Raw genomic sequence first — 9178 nt, 5'->3', positions numbered from 1 at the left:
CTCACCGCTGCCCTCCCCTCCCCTCCGTCTTTGTCTCTTTGAAGACCTGACTGGTTAGCGCCCCAGCCAATCTGTCAGCGGAGGCTTGACTGGACCTCCAGAGGAAACAAAAAGGCAGGGGCTCCCTCTTTGTTGGGGGCGGGCTGGAGAGATGGTGGCATTCAAGCCCATTGAGCAGCACCTTCCATGGGCCCAGGAGAGTAATTGGCAGAACAAATTGAACCTATAGGGCTTATGGACGCGCCTCAGTCTCCTTTAAAAGTCTGGTATGGTGGTAGACGTCTGGAAAACAAGTCCCTCCGGGTCCCCTCACAAAGGCCCCGGATCAGACCGTAGAAATAGATTGGATACAGTTCTGTTCTGCATGTTGCCGGACTTTGGTTCAGCCGTAACGTGCGGGATGTGATTCGGACACGGTGCTTTCACGGATCAGATCCAGAACGCCTCCTCTTCAGGTTTTTAGAGCTGTAGGTTTGTAAAGGTACCTTCAAGTCAGACGCTTGACAGACTCATCAGGACTTTCATTAGGAAGCAGATTTCATGGCTGTTGAAGCTGCGTATCCTCTCTGGACAAGGATCATCTCCATTAACACTCCATTAACCAGTCGGCCATTATTATCGTGTTAACCCCCGAACATTTACATGTGAGTCTCAGTCTGCACATGAGCAGTGATAATCACACAAAGTTTTATTTAGATAATTCTTTGTGCTGCACAAATAAAGTTGCCTTGAATCTTCAGTACAAATTAAACGACTACTTAAGGTCACAAACAATTTTTATGAAATGGTATTTTTGCTCATTTGTGCAACTCAATCGATTTGAGACTGAGTAGAAAAACAAGTCATTCACTCATCTTTGCAATGGCTTGTGGGAAATGTGGTTTGTACAATCCACAAGTGAGTTCTGGGTAATGACACATTCCTGTGCTACGAGTTAGTGTCACTGTTGGTTTCGACTCTCGTGGTCTTGTTGGAAAAAGAGTAATTTTCTCACAGACTTCTATAGAATGCGACCTCTTTTAAAACCAGTGGAGTCGCCCTCTGCTGGTCATGGGAGAGAATGCAGATTTCAGGCACTTCAGTGTTGGCTTCACTTTCTGGAGTCTACGTAATTTATTTTGTCGCATTTAGCTATAGAAACAAGTTCAACTTTTATCTTGTGAGTATCACTACCTGAGCTAACAGCTAACGTTGAGCTAAAATTTCAAAGACTCTGGTACCAGAGAAAACTGGATAATCCTCAACTAAATAAACTCTGAAAGTCAAATCAGCTTTTAACAATGTGCTGCATCCGATAGGAGATGAAAAGTAATAACAACCGTTACTGTACGAGCACCAGACTTGATGAAAAGCGCAGCCCGGGGAGGACAGAACCCAACTTGTCGAGTCCCGTTCTTTCCGCTCACTTATCACGTTGCAGCCTTCAGATGGAATAAACCTAAACAAAATCCAGCCGGTCTCATTCAATGTATCACCAGCGCCAATAGGGGAGAGCATGAAAGGGGGCTTGGTTTCAGAAGGAGGAGATGAGAGCGAGCGCCAGAGAGAGAGAGCAAAGCCTCCATGTCATCTAAGATAAGACGAGCAGCTCTCTTCCCTTCTGCCCAAGATTAAAAATGGCATGGAGCAGAACAAGCCCGAGTACAAAGAGCTCTTCTGTGTCTTTGGGGGTGCGGCTCAGTCAAGCCTTCTCATCTCTGATTTGGGCTACAGGTCGAAACAAAGGGAAATTAGTGGAGGAAGTCCTCACGTCTCTGTCGGGGGAGCAGGGCGTAGGATTTGTACACACGGGTTCACGACTGAAGCAGTAACCTTTACAGTAATTGGTGGAAAAGACCAAAAAAATAAGATGTTTGGCCTTAAGTGTGAGACAGCCGAATCGGCACAGGGGTCGAGAGTGAACCGTGACATTAGCCGCCTGCCTGGCATCGTCTGGCTTCCTGCTTTGTGTCTTTCAAGATCCCCCCTTTTTTCCCGGTGACCTTTTCACCGTGTCGGAGCCGCGCTACCTCGGCTGGGTATTGACTTTCACTCCGCTGTGTTAAACTTTGCCATCCGTGTGTGGCTCGGTGCCGAGCCTCCGCCGTGACAAGAGGCGGCATTCATTTTGGGATAAAAGGCTCCCCGGGCTGTTTGATGCGTATTCCAGCGGGGAGGGTGGGGGGGTGGGGGGGGACGTGGCCTTGATGAGCTGACAGAAGCTGAGGAGACGTGGGGCCTCGGAGCAGCGGGACCACAAACCTCAGGAGCAGCGTGCCATGCTCTGATATTTACTCCTCCCTGTTCTGTCGTTCCCTATAACCCCGACTCCCTGCTCCGTCCCCCCCGACCCTGTCACCGCCACTGAACCTGACAAGAGAGACTGGAGGAACTTCTGAGGTAGAAATTAAGAGCGCCGGTTGGTGGAGGGGGGGGGGGGGAAGACACACACATACGTTGTGACTCATGTCAGAAACAAACACAAATGCACGCACAACATGAAATTCTTTAATTATGAATGTATTCTGTCTGCGATGTTACTCCTGCTAAATAATTTACGAGGAGCCAACTAAAATAAGTGGAGGGAGAAGAAAGGAAAACATGTTTCTCCAAATGAAAAATAACGTTCCTCTCCAGAGCAGTTTGACTCACTGAGCTGCAGCAGCTGGGAAGGTTTCCTTTTCTTTTTGTAAACTTAAACATAAAAGCTGAACTGAATTAACCTGAACTAAAGGAACACACTCTTTATCTTTGGGCTCATGTCCTGGCAGCGAGCGCACGCGTCTCCTATCAGCAGGTTTCTGACGGAGACTATCTCCCTGCCCCCACTTCCCAGAGTCAATAGAATAACAAGTGTGCACGCTCCGTTACACATTTGGTATGCGGGGGGTGTATGCACAGGGAGCCACGTCGAAGCCAGAAACAAACACACACACAGGGTAAATGTCTCTTTGATGATTCCTCTGTGTTTGTACTTCCACACTGATCCAGTGATCAGAGGAAGGAATAGTTCAGAGGAGGTTTAAACAACACCGACCGCCGCTCTGCCTCCACCTCCGAACCAACCTGGCTTATCACAGCGGAGAAAACTGCTGCTTCCCTTCAAATCAACCAGGGGGAAAGTTTCCTTCTTCTTCCACGTAAACATTATAAATCTAACAACAGCAGCGGGAGGAAACATGTTTTTCCTTTGTAATCATCTTCTTCTAAGAAGCTGAGCAGATTAGGCTGTTGCCTCGTCGTGGCCGAATGCGGCTGCATGAAGAAAATCCATTAGGAAAGTTCTGCACTTTTCCTTCGAGGTCGAGGAGACCACTCGGTCACATTGTTCCGGGGAAGATGACTTTTACTTTCTTTTGTCTGGCAACTAAAAGCTTAAAAAGACCCGTTTGTCTCAGAAGGTTCTGGATCCACAAAATGTTTGTGTTGCTACTGGTTTTATTCTTCTGAACACACAATCACTGGGGTCAGGGAGTCACAATGAACCTTCTACCACACAACATGACTTTCTCCTGCAGCCACAGTGATTGTTCTGGAGATTCCCCTGTGACGAGGGAACAGGTGGAGCATGTGTTTGTGGCTTTGAAGCCTCATGTGAGAATTAACTTTACACGTCCTGTATATATCATGAGAAAGGAAGAGGTAGAGGGAAGGTTTCAACAAAGTGATGGTTCTGTAAACAACAGTTAACAAATGCATCATGGAGCTGAACCTGTTTTGCTCTCAAGAATGTCCTTTGAATACTATTCATCCTCTGGGGACCATGAATGTCTGCAATAAAAAATATTTGAAAATATCATTCAAAACCACAAATTAATTAATCAACATTATTGAGGAGGGTTAGCCCCCCTGGGATCATTTCTTACAAATTTGATGACACTTCATCCAATAGATGTTTGAGTCTGAATCATAGACTGTTTATAAAAACCTGAGTCATTTCTCTGACCAGCAGGGGGCGACTCCACTGGTTGTTTCTGTAGAAGACTATGTCAAAATGACTTCTCACTTGATTTATAACGTCAGTAAACATTTTCCTAAAGAGTTTATGTCCTAATCTCTAGTGTCACGTCCATTTAGAGTCAAATACACCATAATGCACCGTGTGAAATGGGGCATGCACCATGATTGACAACTAGCTGAGGTGTCCTGTCATTTTAGTTTGTTAATTTCAGTCTCCTCAGTGTATTTTCTGTTTCCTGTTTTATTTTGTAGTATCTGTCCCTTGTGTGTGGTTTCTATCTTCACTTCCTTTCGGTGATTGTCTTCCCAGTCCTCATGTGTTTCACCTGTGGTTAATTGTTCCTGCCTTCCCTCTGTGTCTATTTAAGCCTCTGTGTTCCCCAAGCCCTTGGTCGGGTTGTACTAGTTGTTTCTCCACACTTCGTGAGATATGGTTTGTCTGCTCCTGCTGTCTCGACCAGCTTCTTCGTTCCTTGTTCTCCGTGCGCCTTGTCGCCAGTGTTACTCGTGTTAGTGTTCCTGTTTTGTTTTTTGTCTTGTTAAAGACCTTTTTTGTATATTAAATCCCTTTTTGTTATAACCTCTGCATCCTGGGTCCATCTCCTCCACCAAACCGTAACACTAGCACCGTTAAAAGGGTGCAGTTCTCTAACCCTAACCCTCCTAGTCAAAAATTATACAGCACCAAACCCTCATAAAAGTTTAAATCACAGGAATTTTAAAAGGATTGGCTACAGTTTGTTTTCATTCCAACAAAATATCACATGTATTGATCTATAAAATCTATATCTTGAATCTTATCAAATCATGAGGTGACTGTATTATTACACTGTGATGGGAGAGTAAATGAAACTGACGGGGGGGGTGACACTTTAAGAGGCTACTTGGCTCAGAGGAAAATATGGCACCTGTTTTTCAGGCTGATTTAATAACGTTCCCGTAAAGCTTCGGTTGCAGCCCAGGGGTTGGTGACAGACTGATCTGGAATCAGCTCTAATGACTGCACCGCTCACTGCGCGGAGTCCCAGGGCGAAGCAGGAGTCTGGGCGGCTGCACCCGTCGTCAGTCACTTCTAAAGAGAGTCATTTGTGTGAAGGATAGAGGGACGCAGAAAGCAAAAGAGAATTATAATACCTCATTTATGGATATGTCATAACCATCCAGAGAATGTGGAAACATTGGGTTTTGACAAAACTAAAAGAAAACAGTTGAATCAACTCGGAATTAATTGCCATCATCGCCGCTGGTGCCGCGTTGGAATCGGCTTTGGAAGATGTGACACTTCTGCGACTGATCTGGGCATTTTGTGTTGGAAAGTGAAACCAGAATTCATTCCCCGTGCACAAAGTGGGATAACACGACATCTCCGCATTCACAGAATTGACATCTGAACATTTTGTGCAGATGCTGGAGACGTTAAGTCACATGAGATGCGTTCAGCCGACAGCTGACGGGCTCGGAGGATGATCCGGTTCACGTGATTGGGCCCACACGTCAAAAAACTGACAAAATCCCTCGTTCAATTAAATTTGGTCCAAGGACAATAGGAACCGACAAAGTATGAAATGTATGAAATAAGAACTTCTGTGAGTGTTTGAGATTCGTCAAAAACTCCAAGACATCTGATTCTTGAAGTATTAAAATATTGCAAACCTAAAATGTCTATAAATCCAATATAACAACCTCAGAGACTCAGTGGGGGGGAAAACAGATGAAGCTACTTTTTAAGTGCTCTTCTGCCAACTGGATAAAAAAAGTTAAATCCCTGAAAAACCCGACTTTCTTCTGTGAGTAACCTGAACACTCTGTGAAGCACTGTGGTTCTCCAGCTCTGCCCACTGAGGTTTAACTTAATCAATGAGATTCTTTGCACCTCCGGAGCAGCTCTGCCTCTGAGAAACGTTTGCAGCCCAGACTCCGATCTGCTCGTGGGTTCAGTTCTCTCTGCAGCCGGCGTACGTCCATCAACCGCCGTGTGCGCTGTCAAAGTGCCCTTGAGCGAGACGCCAAATCCCAACCTGCTCATTCATGCAATATAAATCACTATGAGCACTGAAGGATTTGATTATCTCCATCGCCGATATTATGAGGCTGAAAACAAAAGAGTGCTGGTTCCTGTCTCGGAGGTGCAGCGGGAGTTTTTAGCTGAGTGGATGTGAGGTCGGCTGAACCTGAGCTAGCAGCCGTGTGCACAGAGCACGCCAGACCGAGCTTGGTGCCGGGATGCCAGGCGACGCGCCAGCGGAGATGTGAGGAGAAACAATCGACAGAGCTTTTGTTACATCTTTAATTACAGGCCTTGTATTTGTCTTGTTCACATGCAGGGCCTGAGGGAGAGGCAGGGCTCTCAGGCTGATCTGCTCCGGTTCCTGTGAAATGAAAGACCTGACCTCACATCCCATCCTCCTCTCACGTAACACATGGATGGAGAGAAGGTGTTGAATACAGGAGTGAACGTATGTGCTGCAGCCGATGAAGATGATGATGATGATGATGATGATGAGCGCCTGATTCAGTGGATTCTGCATGAAACAAACCTGCCATCCATCAGGAGAGAGCAAGTCCTCCATGTCTGTGGGGAGTTAAGTGAACCCGAGAAGGGAGGATGTAAAAGGCGCTCGCTGCCCACCCCCCCCCCCCCCCCCGCTCTGAGTACAGATATGCCTGGCAGGTACAGGTATGGGCTGATCGCGGCCGCCGCCAGTGAGATCGGCCGTTGTGTCAAAGGAGATGATCCACAGCTAATATGCAGCTGTCTGACCCTATTACCTTTAGTGGCAGGGCCAGGCTGCTGCCTCCCAGGAGAGCTCCCCCGGTCCTTCACAAGCAATTTAGTCAAGCCTCACATCGCCCTGCTTCTCCACAGACGCTCAGTGCATCTCTCTGTCTGTTTGTACGTACATGTGGCCTTGACAGGGAGAAGCTGAGAGTGAGGATTTGATCTCTGTGTTGAGTCAAGTCACATTAATGAGCTCATGTATGTGTTGCCCCCCCCCCCCCCCCCCCCGGTCCATCAGCCTTCATCAGAAGATGAGGCTTTTTCTCTGGACATGATGAACGGCTGCTACGTTCATTAGCTGCACTGCTCTCAGGTGAGAACAAGATGTCCCTTCAATTTAACTGGAAGACGCAGGTGGACTCCAGATGAAGGTGAGAAACACTAAAGGTTCGGTTGAGCTAAGCTTTGACTAACTAAGACAGATTTCTGTCAGCGCCTCAATAAAACAGATTATCCTTAAAATTTTCCTTTTATCAAACATATTGACAGGGCCTTTAAATGTATATACTTATTTATAAAGTGTATATTAATATAGGTCCACTTTAACACAGTATTGGGTTGGAACAAAGTACATTTAGTTGGTGACTCGAGTAGATATTAATACATCTGTACAAAAAGGTTTTTATATTTTCAAAGTAAACAAAGACGAGAGGAGAATTGTTCCCCTCATCCAATCACAGCAGAGAGGTACCATTAGTCCCCGCCTCCTCCAGAGAGCCTGTAGGATAAGTGCTTGTGGTATTTTTACTTGACATTTGTCCATATGTACTTTTACGTAAGAACAATGTGTAAGTACTTCCTCCATCTCTGCTTTAAAATGACTCACTTCAGATGTTCTCTCTTTTTAGAACACGAATAACACCTTTACTATTTCATGTGGTGTTGACTCGTGGATACAAAACTATTTTTTGGAGCAGCTTTAAAAGTGTAAACCCCAAAATAAAACGTATATTATACACGTTCAAACTTGTTTCATTTAAAAATCCACAGTAGCTGAAAAGCAATCTCCCTGTCACCTGCGATAATCCACAGAACAAGCCAGTGACCGTTTTCATTTAAACCAGACATATAGGAAATAAAATGGGATTAGCAAACACAACCTCTTCTCACTTCTCGTGTATTCAGCGTATCTCAGAGATAAATAAAGTTTCTGAATAACTGGAGCAAGAAGAAAAAGTACTGTTTTTTGTATTTTGGCTGAACGAGCCCTTTTAAGAGCTGTGTTCATTAGCTCACTAGTTGAAAACCACAAAAAAAATCCTTGAATACAGGATGTGAATTTATTTAATTAAAGAAAGAAAAGCAAATAGCAGATATTTGTCTCTTTCTCTCTTTCCGTCGAGTCATTGACTCCCTCGTCTGTCCTCCTGGATCTCGTTACTGCTGGATCTTGTTACGCAGCCTATTCACGGAGCCACAGTGAAAATTGGCGACACACAAAGCAGCATTGTCAGAAGTCCCACACTCGGTCCCTGTCAAGCTCTTATCCCGCCTGATGGAACACAAGGTGTCCGTGTCGAGATCTTGTTACCTGAGTTATGATCTATTCATAACAGCCGTGGCTCTGATCTGCTCCTCAGGTAGAGTTTCTGCCGCTGGTGACGGATAAGTGGGATTCTGCCTTTGAGCACAAGTAACAACACATTGAGCCGCGAGTCACTGACGTACTCAAGTGTCGCTCCACCGCAGACGTGTAGAACCAGATGTTAGGATCCATCTCAGAACAGAGAGGATGTTCTTTGGTGTTATAGGTTTCTCATGTGATCTGCATCAGACCCGTCTCAGTGGGACAGACACCTTGTTATCCACTGATATCTGCTCCTGAAGCATTACTAACTCTATTCCACGTTCATTTGTAACTGTACGACTGTAAATTAAAGATGAGGCAGAAATTCTGCCCCCTTGACGTGATACCAACTAATTATTGGACAGATGTAGAATCAATCTGGTTAAGTCTCTGGTGATAAATGGCTACAGCTGAAGTCCTCTTGAGCAAGGCACTGTTCCCCTGCTGTTGCCTCTAACAGGATGGTCTCTGCTGTGCCAGTAAACAGCTTGACTTTAATGACAACACTCCTGAATCCTGAGCCCAGCTTGACCCTGCACGTTGAAAGCTTTCACATCTTCCCCCGGACAATGAACCTTCTCCTGGGAAACATTTGCACATTCCTTAAACCTTCCTGGCTCGTGGAATGAGGATGGTTTGTTGGACCTTCATGTAAGCACATGAGTATTTGTAGATTATTGTATACTTCCTCTACAGGAGAGGACTGAGTTTGCTCCTGCCATGTGTATATGTAACTGTACACAGTGCCAATAGAACGACTCAAGGACTTTGAACTGAGAAGAGGTGAATTGTACTTCACTGAGAATGGAAAGGAATTCTGTTTTCTCTTACTTTCATATATAACTGGTCATCTAAAGATATTCTCAAGGTCCTATAAGCAAGCAGTCCTGTAA

The sequence above is a fragment of the Pleuronectes platessa genome, chromosome 20, assembly GCF_947347685.1.
Source record: "Pleuronectes platessa chromosome 20, fPlePla1.1, whole genome shotgun sequence".
Lineage (NCBI taxonomy): Eukaryota > Metazoa > Chordata > Actinopteri > Pleuronectiformes > Pleuronectidae > Pleuronectes > Pleuronectes platessa.
Note: the sequence above shows the minus strand (reverse complement) of the source record.